This window comes from Poeciliopsis prolifica, unplaced genomic scaffold (assembly GCF_027474105.1).
Source record: "Poeciliopsis prolifica strain line A6 unplaced genomic scaffold, Auburn_PproV2 SCAFFOLD005, whole genome shotgun sequence".
Taxonomy (NCBI): Eukaryota; Metazoa; Chordata; class Actinopteri; order Cyprinodontiformes; family Poeciliidae; genus Poeciliopsis; species Poeciliopsis prolifica.
Genome location: NW_026562380.1, coordinates 10,877,014 through 10,893,218, shown reverse-complemented (window position 1 = coordinate 10,893,218; position 16,205 = coordinate 10,877,014). Strand labels below are relative to the sequence as shown.

Here is a 16,205-nt window from a genome sequence, read left to right as displayed (position 1 = left end):
CAAACACTGAACGAGTGATATCCCTTATTATCCCAACTGGTTTATTGGAACTTGTTTAAACTAAAGAGCCACTGCAGCACCTTTGGTTTTTGTCAAATGGAGACAACAGCTTCCTTTGCGATGCGGGCCTGGACTGAAATACGGAGAAGAAGACGAGACGAGGCTGAAGCTGCGAACGTTGGCTCCCTGGACAGGAGCTGGTGTCAAGAGATCAGGGACTGACACTGCTGGCTTTGTGTTGCGCTTGAATGGGCACCTCAGGGAGAGGCTGTGGTTATGAATGGCCACCACTGGGGAAAGACCTAGTGGTGGGAATGGAGTCTGGTAATTAAGGCAGTCATTGTGTGTGTGTAGGATATGCTAGACCGAGAGGTCAGGAAGGCAGGGCTGTATTGTTCCCCCAGCAGGGCCCTCTCAGCATTGCAGTGGTGTGCCAGACCAAAGTATGTTTGGGCAGAGGTTTTACATCCTTGCAGGGAAAGAAATAAGAATTACAACAACAAATGTCTCTGGTCCTGTATTGTCTTCTGCTCTATATGTAGGAGACTGAGGCTTCTTCTGTAGTTTGACTTTGTTGCAAACTTTCCCACTCTGTGTCTGTGTCGACATCCACCTCTTTAAGCTTCCAAAGAAACTTTACTCCTTTCACACGTCATTGCTGTTTAACTAATACTCCGTTATACTTGTTTCATTTTTAAAAAATCTGAAACGATAAGCTAGCTGTTTAGGGAGCTCTTGCTTGTGGTAGAGGTTTCCCTGGACCCAACACCTCTGAATCAAATGCATAAAATAGATTCTTAGCAGGTTCTCTGAGTCCGACAAGGAGATCATTCTTGTCTCTGTTGGTTTGACAGCTGGAAATATTTACATGTTTCCATTTTGTTATGGTGTGTAATTTGACTTGGTTACTTTTGCTTCTCCTGGTTTCCTAATATATTGTAGGCCTATCCCTCAAATTTTGTGCTTTACTTAAATTTACTTTCAGTCCAGACAGATATTACTCAAAGTAATAGCAGACAGATATTACATTAAGTAATATCTGTCTGCCTAAAATGTGTGAGATTCTGTCTCTTTGGGACAGAATGCAAAATTAGGGTCACCAATGAATAGACATGGACCTTTTAAGAGCCAAAGGATAGAAGAACAGCATTTAAAATGTTATTTATCTGGCTCACTGCTATAGGCTGTTGCTAATTATTTTTATGAGTTGAAAGGTGAGGATACACTGTGTGCATGTTGTGTGAGAGAAAGAGAACTCCCTGTAAAACATAGTTTTACTACTATTTTAAAATAAAGACAATTGGATTACAGAGTTCTTAAAAACTGTCTCTTGCAATTTATGTTAGCAATTTGCGCAGCTCATCACAGATGAAACAGCAATCTCCCCATTTATTCTTTAGATAATGTCGATCATCATCTTCACTTAGAAATTTCCAAACATTTTAAAAGGAGAACTTTGATGCCTGTCTTAAATCCCATTGAAAATAGCTAAGTTTGTTGTTTTTTAGTGTTGCTGTCTCTCAACCCAGTCGGACTTCCATGTAGTCTGTTCCCTGATCAGAAAATCAATTGCTTTTTTAATTTCCAATATGTATAAGGTAGAATAAATGGATATGCTCAATCTCATCACAGATTTTAAAATCAAGTTGCTGACAAATAAAACAATCTACACTCAATGTTTTCGCTATAAATACATAAAAGGTATGAATGCAGTTTGTTAGTGATACTTTAGTTATCTGATTTTTTTCTGTTTGTTCTGTAACCATGTTCTTTCACCCAACTTTAATTGCAGGGCTTTTTGTGGCATTGCTTACTCGTTGCTATTATGAAGAAAATAAAAAAGACAATTTGCGTCTACATAACGAGGGCTTTATTGAGACACTTTCTCTGTCTCCTCTTCCTCTTTGTGCACTTCCCTGTTGAGACGTTCCTGGCAGGGAAAAGAGTTGGTGGGGGGAGGTGCTCCATGGGAATGTTTTCCAAGTTTGACCCCTGATCTTCCTTCCAGTTGCAGCGAAGGCGTCTGTCTCTTCCCAAGCACTCACTCTGTCAGGTTACCAAAGACCGGAGCCCGAGAGCAAGCCGAGGCCAGATAAGGCTTATCACGAATGCAGGGGATCTTTATTATCAGTTGTGTTTTCTGTTTCATTGTGTCACATCAGGCAAAGGACCATCATCACTGCAAATAACTCCGACTGTCAAGATGTTTTATTTTTGAGGAGTTAAACAGAGAAGGCGTTTGTGCTGGGCTTCTCATTGAGAAACCATATAGGGCCATAGGTCCAATATAGAATTCAGTATGACTGACACTCAGATTAGCAACACACATGCACAGCGTATCCGGTAAAGTAACTGTCAGAGAGGTGACACTCAGACACACTCGCCCACATTCAAATTACTGCAGATCTGCTGCAAGTTACATTTAAACCAGACAGCAAAAACACTCACTTCCTGTGACAATGTTTTGTGCACCTCTGTATGTCCCAGCATGTGCACCCAACCTGGCCTTGTCATTCACTGGACTGGAAACATAACCCTGCAGTGCAGGAGCACAGCTTGCTGGGACTAGGGGGGCTGTGGCTCAGTCCAAGGCCGAGAGAGGGCAAAGGGGAAACTCGTATCCACATCTTCACTTTGCATTGGCCCTCATCACCAATTAAATACGTTACGTGTGGGAGAAGGACAAGCGTATCCTACTGCGACTTCTGTGTCAAGCTGGTGTGTGTTGATTCAAGCGCACCTCTGTGCTGCTCTGCGTTTGTGTTCTTGATGAATATGGCGGGAAGTATGAAAAATGATCCAGTGAAAAACATCAGGTTTTGAAAGAAGAGGGTGTCTTTGTTATGAATCTAAACACCCACACGCTCGACTCTCTGAGGTATCCATCCGTCATCCAAGAACATGACACTGAGATCCGTGGCCGATTAGGGAAGCTGGATTGTGGAAATCTAGGAATCTGGGAATTTTGCTTTTGGCAAAACTATTCTGACTTGATGATATGTCTCTGCAGCTGTCTTGGACAGCAGCAAAAGTGGTGTGTTACTGAAGGGAAAACACAGATTTATATGGTGTGCATGGTGTTTTTGCATTATATAGCAGGCCTGGAGTTTAGATTAACTGCTGTCCTTTGGGGGCAGGGGAATCAGTGGAACTGGGGGGGAATCTTGAAAGTCAACGAACCTGCAGTGTTACCGTAAATTAAAATCAAATAAGTGTATTTCCTGTAGCAGCTCTAAAATCACCTGCTTGCAGCAAATTCATTATTTAAAAAACCCCTCCACCCCCAGTTTATAAAAACAAGCTAAAATTACAAGTCATGACCTTTCATTTGTGAGGAATAAAGTTAATAAAAGAGACTTAATGAAGATTTGGTTTAATCTACATCAACAGATCATCATTTTGGACTTTAGCTTCCAGAGCTTTGTTTTGCTGAGCTTTGCTTAAATGTTGGTGCTTGCGACTTAAAAGATGTATTGCTCTTTTCCCTATATTTTACTGTTTACTGTTTTGTCAGGAACCCTGGTGTGTTTTACTGGGATTTTTTAATTTTTTTTGTGACAAACCAACACAAAGAAAAACAAAATTGTGGATTTTGGGTTTTCTTAAAATGTTTCGCTAATAAAAACCTGAAAACAGCAGTGTACATTTGTTCTCAGTTGTCTTTTCTCTAACACAATTAAATCAAAAGAGCCACCAAGTGCCTCAAGAAGTGTCCTAATAACTAAATAGACACCACCTAATTTAATTTCAGTATAAATCCAACTGTTCTGTGAAGGCCTCAGAGGTTTGTTAGAAAACATAAGTGAACAAACAAAATCGTAAAGACCAAGCAACACCCGTCTGGTGTCTTCAAGGTTTTATAACCTTGAAGCAGGTTTAAGGTTATAAAGCCATTTGACAAAGGTCAAAGCACTTTGGCATACTGTTCAGCAGGTCATATGAAAACAGAGTATGGCACAACAACAAAACTACCAAAACATGGCCATGCACCTAAGCTTACAGGGAAAGCTTTAATCATAAAAGCAACCAAAAGATCCATGCTAACTGCAGGAAATGCATAGATACAAAACTCAAATGAGACAAAATATTAGTGAAATGTATAAAAAGAATGTGTTGTTTCCTTTCATTTTATCATTATAAGTGTTGGTCTGTCACCTAAAACCCCTATAAAATACATTAAAATTTAATGCGATGTGATAAAATGCACAAGTTCTTAATATATTTCCAAGAACTTGTAATTATTGTTTTTTTGGGGGTGTATTTTCCTACAACAAATGAAACTTCTCCATTGGGATTGTTGCCATTAGAAAAACTAAACAACATAAAATGTTCATGTACTTTTAAGCAATACGGTATGTCCCAATGTATCCAGATAACTGGAAGCAATAAAATGTTTTCATCTTTGCTCCAGCTTGTCTTGATTTAGCTGTTTTTCTGGGTGATATATCTGCATGTCAAAGGAAAGACTAAACAGTAATGATTCTCTCATTACTGTTACATAATCTCTCTGCAGTCTGACAAAAAATCCAAAAAAGAGATCCTTATTCAGGTTTAAGATTGTGTGGGTACTGTGGCCAAGAATCAGTCTCCTGCAGTGTAAACGCACAAGGCAGGACTTTGATGTGCAGATTCTCACTACGATCTTCTGCCAGTCAGGACCATTTACTAGAAGAAACTGTTTTGCCATTTCCAACGCTCTGAAAATGGACTTTCGGCAATGGCTAATGTAATCGCCCTCCCCTTCACGTCACAGTGAGATAAAACACACATCTATGAAAACATGTGATCACAGAGGTTAAACCCAGAAGCACGTTAAGGAGATCCTGAATGCCACTGCTCTCATAAAAGTAATCAATCATATGCAGACTTAGCTGCTGGATTTTCACCGCTTAGACACATCCATTTGGGTTTTTGAGGCTTTTAGGAATTGTTGCTTGGTAAGACTGCAGTTTTGAAATAGCTGTGGATTTGATTAAATACCAAGATTGTTCTAAGTTTTTTTCCACATACCACATTTATCACTTTTTTTTCTTTTTATCTCAATGCACCATTTTGGTTCCATCAAAATGGTACCTGACAGAAATGACAAATAAAAATCACCTCATTTTGCATTTTAAGATCTGAGAACAGGTGGGTTGTACTGCCTTTTTTAGAGTAATAAATGGCAACATATATAAGAATAGCTAGAATAAAGAGCTTTTAGAATATGAAACCAGTTTTTTAAGAATAGCCCACAGTGACCCACATGAGTTCAGAGCAGGTGCAGAGGAGAACTCTCTGAGTAGATGACAACCGTGATGAAAAACTTCGAGGGGAAGTTGTATTTAGTGAGAGGTCATTCCATCTGATGACTAATATTAGAAAATATAATGAGTGTCTGCCTGCTTGCGTATTTATATCATATTCTGGCTTCTTTATTATTAGAGCCTGAACATTTACAAGGCAGCGTATGTGAATGTTTCTGTCATCTTTTCATGTATGCTCACATTGCTGAACAGTATAACTAGTTTATTTAGTGGGACTAAACTATAATGGACATTTACAGGTTTATTATATTCATTGCTTTAACAGGATAAAAAAAATTATATTCCTGTAAGGATGTATAACATCTTCAGTGTAAACATATAAGCTAAAGGTTTGGTATTCATCAAAATATTTACACATGTATTTTAGTTTAGGAGAAAATTAAACATTTTTCATGGATGCACATCCATTCATGGATGTGCAGATTCTCACTGGCAAATCCTTTCACTTTGTGTGAAACATGCCATTTCAGGTGATATCTCTTTAAAGATACTTTATTTTAAAGAGACACTGGAAAGTTTTAATTTTTAGCTACAATTGCTCAAATCCGACATATGGGAGAACTATTTTTTCTCTTCTTTGGCTTTATGACCCTTTTAACGCAACTAAAATACATGAAATATGAACGAATCATTGGTTATAGTTTTATTGCTGAAGATTTTTACTTACATTTACATAACAGCTACCTTGATAAAGGATCGGGGTAGGATAATGAGATGGATTAAGAAAAACAACCTTCTTTTTCTTATTTCTGTTGACATGTACATATCCAGCAAATGATAATTATTGCAAGAAATATATACATAATCCATGCCAATGCAACATCACCCAGTAGATTTATTGATTCTTGGCCATATTCTAATGTGCTTTATGTTTTGGTAGTTTATTAGTTTGCACTATTTTTTCATTTTTACTTTGAAGTTTTATTGAGTGTTATCAGCTTAGTGGGTTTGTTGCTTAAAGTATTTTAACTGGAAGGTTGAATTATTTTGCTATAGATAAACATATTTTGGAGAGAAGCCGTTTATGTAGTATGTGTGTAGACTTTTCTGTTCAAATATGTTAGTGATAAACTTAAATCTTTCACCTGTTGTTATTTAATATCTTAAGCCATTCCAGACAGTTATTCATAGGTCATAAGGGAGATTTACCTCAAACAATTGAGGAAAGATTAAAGATAACCAGAGACTGTTATGTGTCTACCTGGAGCGTCTTGACTGTCTTTTATGGTTAAACATAAAATTAATTCTGCCAAAATATTCCATCACCTTAGCTAAAGCACTCTTAGGTTTACAATTGATTTCAATTTTCAAATGTATTGATTTCAATTTTCAAATGTATTGATTTCAATTTTCAAAACTGACTCTGCGCAGTCAGTTTTGAAAAGTTTTGAGTGAAAGTGCATTTTACCCACCGGGATCTTTTGAACTGCTTGAGGCACTAGGCTCATGTTAGCATGTGTCCTCTCTGACTTGTCAATAATTTGGCACATAACTTGTTTTGTTAGAGTTTGCAGTTAGTTGAACATGGTGAAAATTAAGAGTTGTTCTCCTATTTTACAAACTCTTGCCTTGTAACTCATAAATATTAGCATCTAATCTCAAAGCTGCATTTTCTGACATGGCTGCTGAGTGAGCTTCAAATGAGTGTGCCCTAAAAATAAGTTTAGTGGAATGACTTGCTCTCTGGTGCAAAAGGTCCCCTCACATAATGACTGGTTCCATTGCGTCTGGTGAGGTTTATTAGATACATTTAAAAGACAATTATAGGTAAGTCTACATTGTTGAATTATCGTCATTTGATATTATTTCATTTTATGAGTTTGATAGAAACCTGTGACAATAATGACTTCTACGGTTTGCGAAGCTTGAGCAGACTTGGAGCATGTTCTGTGACTGCAAAATAACTTGCAGGCTCCGTTATGTGTGCTTGGTGGTGCAGCTATTAGTAAGCGATTGAGGTGGTGTGCAGAAAATTATGTGTGATTCTATGGTTTATATTTAGAGACAGTTAAGGAAGATAAGACTGCTTATCTCAGCAGTGTGGTGAAGTCTATGCACAGTGCACACAAGGCATCAAAGAGGTTCAGTCTCTATGAGCAACATGTTGGAAATTTAGGCTGAAGCAAAAGCAACCAAACCACATGATTAATAGATATGGAGTTACTAAATCTCTGGAAATATTTCCTGTGATATCTTAGAAAAGAATCAGACTCGATTGATCCTTTGATCCTTTTGATGTTCTGCAGAGGAGAACAAGTTCTCAGGTTCAACCTCTTGTCCAAGTTTCTGCCCTTGCAGCATTCATCACAGAACCAGGGCTAGCACGCTAACTGAAACCACATTAAAGCAATTAGAAGCCTTATCAGAAATACCACGCTTAATGAGCAAACCAAACAAAAACCCAACGCAAAAGGCTGAAAGCTAACATTGTGAAGTGAACCCTGTCCTCGCTATCTGTCAACCTATCTGTTTCTGAACTTCAGCCAAACTCAATACAAACTCTGAGATGAGGACACAAGACCAGACACAGGCGCACTTTTCCCACTCACGGGCACATGGAAATGCAATACACACAAGTTGAGTGCCGTTTTGGCATTCCTGGGCTGCTCTCTGAGTGATGTCCTGGGGGATGTGGAGAGTCAGAGCGTGGCCTGAGCTCCTTCGCTGCTCCTTTGTTTACACTGATGGTTTCCAGATGCGAGCCGGTGACTGGAGCTCAGCAGAACACTGGGGAGCGGCCCAGCAGTTCAGAGGCAACTTGGACTGAGGCAGCTCTATCGTGAACGCTTGAAAAACAAACCGAGGCTCATTTAATGACTCTGCAATTGTTTCCAAAGGGTGAGAGGGTTTTTTGGGGGGATTCTGTATATGGTTTGGTTTGTCCTCATTAACACCAGCATCACGTGCAACTGCCAATGACGTCATGGGCGATTAAAGGTAATTATTAGTTGCAAAATGTAGACCTGGATTAATTTCATCTGACTGCAATTAACATACTTCTTTTCCAATCTGATTGCATGTTTCTTTTAAAGAGATACTAGCCAAGCCTTTGTTCTGAAGCTGATTGCAAAGGAAAATTCTGCACCCTATAATTTACCCCAACTTGTTTTTCCTGTTACTTTAAGTATATTGTCTGTCTACTCTGCACCCTCCTTCAGATGAGATTATTTTCACGAACAGAGGTGCATTGTGCTTGATTCAGGCCGAACGTATCCCTCAATCGGCGCACCTGTTCCTTCCATCACTCTCAGCCTCTGCCACTTTTCCTTACAGGCATTATAAAGAGACAGCTGCACTAGCAAAGGAGCTGACCAGAGGGAGGGAAGGAGGTGAGAAAGACTTCAGGGAAAAAGAGAGGGGGGGAAGAGAGAGAGAGAGAGAGAGAGAGAGAGAGACGAATGACCAGAAAACAGTGGCTGTATTTAGAGCTTGCAGTGCATGGTGGGATTGATAAACAGTTCCCATAATGCACCTGGCTGTGGTTCTGGCATGAGGCTGCAGCTGTTTACCCCAGTGGCGGAAACGAGCAATAAAAAAATGCTTGTCCTGTGCGCAGTGGGACACAGCTGAGGTGGTGACAGTGCCATTCTTTTGAGGTGCTTGAAGTTGCGACCATCTGCACGGCCCCACTTGGTCCAGAGTTCTGGCCGACAGGCACCCTCAGATCTTTCTTTCTGTCATCTCTGTTATGTCAGACAACACATTAAATGTGACGGTTGCACAAACTATGTTTTCCTGTTTTCACAGTGACAGGTATACATATCTCTTCCACATGTGAGTTGCCTTCATGTGGTCAGCTGAACTGTTCCCTCTGGGAAGAAAAGTTCTGCAAGACTGGTTTGCCCTAAATGACCCAACAAAACGTTTTTGCTTTTAACTCTGTGGTCTGTAAAACAACCTCAGACATTCTCTTTGAATAGTTGACACGGTCTCAGTTTTCACAAAACTTTATACTGTGCGAATAGTTTAACACGTCGAACAAAATCATATCACGAAGTGGAGTTTTGTGCTGCATTGTTAACTTGACTTAAGCATTTACAAATGGAAAAAACTGAGATTGTGACATTTAATTAATTATTTAGCTAATTAATTACAGAGGCTTAGTGGAATGTACAGCAGTGTGAAGCTTAAAGTTGCCTTTTTTATGTCTTTTAGACTACTTCATGTTGTCAAACAGAGTCTTGTTTAGGTATTTCTATTAAATGAAGCCAAACACAGCTGTCCAAAGAATGTGGTTCATTACAGTTAATTTATAATTGAATATGTGGGAGACTTTTTCCACTTGCAGGTTGGTTTGGATTGCTTGTTGCCTTTAATAAATGAAGTAATTTGAAAACTGTTGTTTGTATTTGATCAAAAATTGTTCGATGGTCTGAAAAAGTGTGGCTAAAAACAAAGACGGGCTAAATCTCTAGAGCTCCATATTCTTTCACCTGATGGTACTAAGAAACAATGGGGTATTGGTAGTACCTAGCATCGCGGACAAGGTCACCAAGTAGATAACGGAGCACAGACCAGGCGCAAAACTGCTCTGCAACTCTTGGCTGGAAAAAAACTAAACAAACAGGTAATAGGCTCACAATATCAACTCAGCTGCAGTTCTTCTAAGGGACTGAGCCATCTGTTCTGTCATTGATTACAAGTGCAAATGTTTGCACTGAAAAAAGTCACATAGGTGAGGAGATTTGGCGTGAAAACCACGAGACTGCTTCAAAACAAGGTAATGTGTTATTCTCTGGTTTACTCAGAACAGCCCAGATTCGCCGAAGTCTTACCTAAACTTTCCTTTAGGTCAGATGCCAACTTACCTAAAGGGCAGTCGATATATAGTTTTACAAAACTATATAAATAAATGCAAACCGGCTGCTTTTTATATCCAGTTCAGCTTCTTTTTTAATTTAAGTGGTTTAAGCCACTATTTCTTTAGTATTAACATTTTGATCTAAAAATAGTGTGACTCTGGTCCTATTCCAGCCTCATTTGATACTAATTGAGTTGTTTCAGGCTTTTTTATTGACGAAGCATCTGCTCTTGTCTGTCTTTTTTTCAAGAGTAAGTATTAAAGGTTGTTTATTTATCAAATGCATTAAAAATAGTTCTGTTATTCTTATATATTAGGGTGACTTTGTACTGCAATAAAACAGATTAGATCATTTTTAAAGATGCCCTAGATGCTTCTTAAACAACTTTACTCAATTGTTTTACTCGCATATTGCTGAATGAGATTAGGTATTTGCACAAAACATTCTGTGGACTTTTTCTCCTCATACTTTTTTTGTGGTCTGACCTCGGGTTTAATATCAAGTCCTCACTGTCAAAGGTGCACGTGTTGGCCAATATATTTTGAGAAAGTATGAAATCTTGTCCACAACCTTGAAAGCAGCAGCCTCGGTGATGATTCCCATTAGATTTGACTTGGATGAGGGTTTTACATTAAACCAAGGCTAGTCTGCTTAACAGAGGATTAAGGTTTCAGGTTTTGGGATGGTGCCTAGAGTCTGGGGTCTGTCCGCTGGTCATTACGCGTATTGATGTACGAGATCAGCTTCGACTTCAACACCACCTTGAAGACAGTGGTCAGGGTTGCATTTTTGTCCATGGTCGGTGATAGAAATATGCTTAAAACACTCACTGAAAGAAAGCTTTTACATGGTTTTGTGGCAAAATGATGTCGAAACTGGAATTTTATGATTAAATGTCTGACCCACATGCCTTTTTGAATCAATTTCCCCCTATTACCTGGGTGTCGTCTTGCCTGGAATAACTCACTCACACACATTTTTTCTAATTTAGCAATGTACATGGAAATGGTGCTCGTGCTTCGGATTCCTAATATCACTCTATATGTGCATGTCTGACACATGTACAGTCCCTGCTGAAGATTGCTTTTTTCTTGCTGCATTCCTTCACATAATGGGTTCAGTCCAGTGTCGTTGTGGCCAGATCTTCAGTGGTATGTTAACACTGTTTCATCCCCCCACCTCTCTGTTTCTGTTTCTGTGTCTCTGAAATGTAAGGTCTAATTGAAAGCAGAGCAGCAATTTTACGACAGCTCTCAGTGTTCTGCCCCTATGGAGGCCATCTGCTTTGGATTTGGATTTCCTCCTCCTTCTCCTCCTCTTTTCTCTGTTTCACCTCTCCCTCTCCCCCCAAATATTAAAGGCTGATTGGAAGGTCTTTCTATAGTTGCTCATTGAATTTCTCCGCTTTCCTTTTCAATCACTCTGCAGGTTTTTAAGTATGTTCATCAAATTTCTCTCTAGAGCGTCTCCTCCTTCTTTCCCATTTTTTGTTTCAGCGTTTCAAGCTCAGCTCTGTTTATTCTATTTAATGCAGTCTGTGAGCTCATTAATCCTGCGATACGAGCCAAGGAACGACTTGTGTACTCCTGGGGGGAGTGGGGTGAAACAGAGTAGGAGTACTGCCGGAAACTGTGCACTGAGACTTTCCAGTCGGGCCTCGAGAGTGTAGGAAAACCCGTGGATGTGGAATCCGTTCAGTTTGCATGTGTCCACTCTAAAGGACTGGGAAGCAGTATTTGCTCGTGTCTGTGTGTGGCCACGGTCGTCTTGACGCTGCCTCTGTGAGTGTGTGCATCACATATGCGTACATGCCTCAATTAACAGCTCACTGACCCAAAGTGTGAATGCATTTGTGTGCGATACGAGGACGTGTTTCTTTTCTGAGCACTGTGTCATCTACACACTCTCTGACCCTTATCTTACTTCAGCTCACAAGCCTTCAGCCTCGGGACTTAAACAAACATCAAGCAATGTTTGAAAAGAAAAAATGCAGTGACAAACTCCCCTTACTGCCTTTTGGCACAGAAATCAGCAGCTGTTTCGCAATGTTTTCCTGGTTGACAGACAACTAAAATGCTCCAAATTGCTAAAATATGTCTGTTTAGGTTTTACTCTAAGCTTTTTATTGAGCAGTTGAAAAGAAAAACATGCAAAAAAAAAAAAGACTTCCCATGCAGGCTCATCTCCCATAGCGCTGTGTGGTGTGATGACGCAGTTTGATCCAATTACTCACTGAGCTGAGTGCATTGTGTACAGTTAATAAATTCAGCTTTTCTGGAAATCAACTCTAACTATAACATTTACAATGGAGGGTTTTAATCTGCTTTTCACCGCACAAGTAAAAACAGAATGACAAAAGTCTATATATACATATAAGCAAAGCTATCTGTTTTCTTCTGCTCTCTCCGTTTTGTGCTGGCTGTTATGACACGGCTGTCCAGATGTTGTTGTGGCATCGTTTCCCACATGTTTTGTGGGGGTCTGGTGGATTGCGCAGCACCAACCGGGCCTAAAACGTTGGCGACTTCAGTTTCTAAACTCGCTGCTTCTGCCTGAGACCTCCATGACAGCCAGAGTGTTGCAATGGCCCCATAACAGCTGACCACAGTTTAAGTGCAACACTGAGATTTACAACTCCAAGTGTCCAAATGAGGTCCATGGTGATTTGCAGCTATGCAAAGCCAAATTTGCACAGGGAATGTGCATAAAAGTGGATCATTTTAAAAATGAAATATAATAAAAAATGATTAACACACTTTTCTACAAAAGCATTTAACTGAACAACATTCCTGAAACTTTATGGAGGATATTAATAGAAATTTCTAATTTAATTGCTCAGTGGATGATTTTGATTAGAACTCAGTAGTTTAGTGTTTCGGTAAATTAAGAAGATAAATATTTTTAAAATACTAACATGTACAGTTGAAACCAGAGTTTTCCATACACTGAATAAAAAGACAAACATTTTTTAATCACTGTCTGAAGTTCAGCCAAAATATTTCTTGTTTAAGCTTAGTTAGAATTACCAAAATTATTTATATTTACTAAAAGCCAGAAAACACAATGAGAACATTTTAAAGAATATCTTTAGTAACTTTTCTCAATTTCAGAAGTTTACATTCCTTTGTTCAATATCAGGAATAACTGTATTTCAAAATGTATGACTTTGGTTTTATAAACATAGGAAGTTTGGGTTTCTTTCCACAAACCTCTGATAACTGACACATTTGAGTTGATTGGAGAAACTCCCGGCGATGTAATTTGAAGCAACATTTCTGTCTTACTCGATACGATAGGAAGGTCCAAAGAATCAGCCAAGATATCAGGAAGAGAATTGTGCAGCTACACAAATCTGGTTCTTCCTTGTGAACAACTCATCAATGCTTTAAGGTTCTGTTCAAACAGTTTCATAGCAGTAAATACATGATGGGATTGTCCACCTGCTCAGAAAGAAGATGGATTGTTTGTCATAGAGATTAATGTACTTTGGGCCAATATTTGCAGATTTAACCCAATTCATACATTTCAAAAAACAGTTACCCCTGATGTGTAGGTGTTTGATTCAAGGAAAGCTAAAAAAAAAAAAAAAATTCCAAATATTTTCTTGCTGTGTTCTGGCATTTAGCAAATAGAAATAACTTTTGTAATTCTAACTAAGCCAAAACGGGAAAAGTTGAGTTTGTCTGAGTTTCATATAGTCATAAAAACCTGTTTGTGTCCTTTTATTTAGTGTATGTATATCTCTGGTTTTCACTTTAATTTCTTTTCATTTTTAGAAGAATGAGAATGTTCTATTAATTGTTCGGGGCATTTTCAACCTTTGTGACATTACACACTTTGAGCCCCAATTAGACCAAAAAACACACAGAGTGACCAAATTTTGCTGGAGTAGATTATGAGTAGATTGCGGAAAGAATACTGAAATCATCAGCTGTCAACGCATGTGAATAAATCATTCTGTGTACAAAAAGTTCCCAATGAAAGAACTGTACATAATGAACCATGTTGTGTTCTGTGTCAAATATCTTACCCATTAAAAATCATGATGTGTACAACACGATCAGAGGTTTAAAAATTTAACATCCATCTTTTTCCTAGAACACAGCTTGGTTGTCCAGAGAGGCCTGAGGTAATCTGAAAGTCTTAAAGCAAAGGCAGATCGTGATGTGCAGCCAGAGGCCAAGGGCCAGATTCTGGAAACTAGCTCGGAGCAAAATAAGGAATGGTCATGAAGTGAATGAGTTCTGATTCTGTTCTGCTCAATCTTGGCTGCAAAATGAGAGAGTTTAGCTTTCACATCAGTACAAACAGCTCTAGCTGGAATTATCCTCTATGTTTGGGTTTCTAAAGGAATATCAGGGGTTAAGATTATAACCTCTAGGTTTTAATCTCAGTGCTTCCATATATTTCCAAAGTGTTTACATCATCGTATTTAGTTTTTTACAATCAAACGAGAATGTCAGCTGGTTTATACTTGGACCGTATAGTAGATGCATCATTTGCAGCAAAGTTTCCAGCAAAACATTCTTATAGCACTGATTGCATCAAGAGAGCAACACCAGGCAGAGTGAATGCTCACTGATGTGGACAAGGCCAGCAGGAGTCAGATTTTCCAGGCTGCATGCGTTCTTAGTTGAAGATGCAACACTGACAGTTGGGGCTTGAGGTCATGGTCCCATAGAGCCAGATGGAAGCCCAGCCCTGCATACTTACTCTGGACCTGCTAGTGCTGATGTAGAGTGCTGACGTCTGTTTGGAAAGCACCAGATGCTGCTGATTTAAGTTTCTATTACTCACACTCAGGCTGGGGCTCACAGCGAGGAACGGCCAGGAATACAGTGCCTTGCATAAGTGATCTTAGACCTTGAATGTTTTCACATCTTTTACTGGTGAGCGATTGTGAAGTGGAAGGAAAACTGTACTTGGTTTCAGCGTTTTTGATAAATTTATCAAGCAAACCAAATCATCTGAAAATAAACAGCTCCAAAAATACCAATGTTCATTAGTCCACATAAGCTGACTGGGTAGAAAAGGAGATCAATGTAAAGTTTATTATTCCCAAGGATAATTTGCTTAGAAAAATAAAAATAAGATTGGTAGGAACACAAATAACCACAACATTCATGATACAACCAGGAAACAAACATAGGTGTTTTTGTATGGGCCTTTCAGGTGTTTTTGTTAGGTGTTTATGAGGCTGATACTAACAGGAACAAATGAACATTTATACATTTTTGCATTACACTTTATTACCATATATCGGCAAGTCGATGGCATTAACCTGTAATTGATATGGTAAAGAGTGTGGTTTAGGTCAGTAAAGGCAACTTTGACCTTTCTTGAAACCAATTCAGTAGAAGTGATAGAGCTCTACAAAACTTATGTCGATTATTTTGATGCACATTTTCACAGTACTGTTTGGGCTGTGCTTATGTTTTCACCAACAAATAAAAAAAGTAGTTTGTAGATACGCAAATCAGGTTAAGACACGTAACTAAAGACTGTAACTGTAAGTTGTGGCGCTCCAAGAAATTAAATCGGGGATGAGTAAAAGTGCAAGTTGCAGATTTTTAAAAAGTTGTTGAGAATCATATATCATTGTCCTTCGCTTAACAATTGTGTGTTATAAAATTGTAAAACAAAGGTTGTGGTTCTAACATGAAAAACTGTGAAAAAGCTGAAGGAGTTGACATTGGCGAGGCACTGCTCCTACTGTCACCTTTCTTCTTGTTCCCATCCACCCCTCATCATCCACGTCCAAGATGTCCAAAAATGATCTTGCATGGAGTTGGGAGTGTCAAGATAGTTTAGATATCATTTAAAGGCCAAAGAGCTTCCTGACTTTTTGCCATCAGCTACATGCATGCTGTGCATCAGGATTTCTTTTTTTCTCTGCCACATCTGATATCACTTCGTGCAAAAAAGGCATGTTGAAAATTTCCCTTGATTCCACTTATCTGACAGAGAGCTGGAGCCGAGCAGAGATTTCAGATTGATAATGACACGCTCTAACAAACTAACAGATACATTTACATTCAGGTTTATTTTGGCAGCCTGTGATTTATGCTGTTGATGTCATCTGTGGTGTATGTTTGCG

The 16,205-nt window shown here is 38.9% G+C and overlaps 1 protein-coding gene across 1 annotated transcript in view; it reads left to right on the top strand.

Annotated features, from left to right (window-relative positions):
* The window catches only part of zcchc24 (zinc finger, CCHC domain containing 24), a 46,334-nt gene that overhangs the window by 20,107 nt on the left and 10,022 nt on the right, over positions 1-16,205 (top strand). The gene's annotated exons all lie outside the window — the stretch shown is intronic.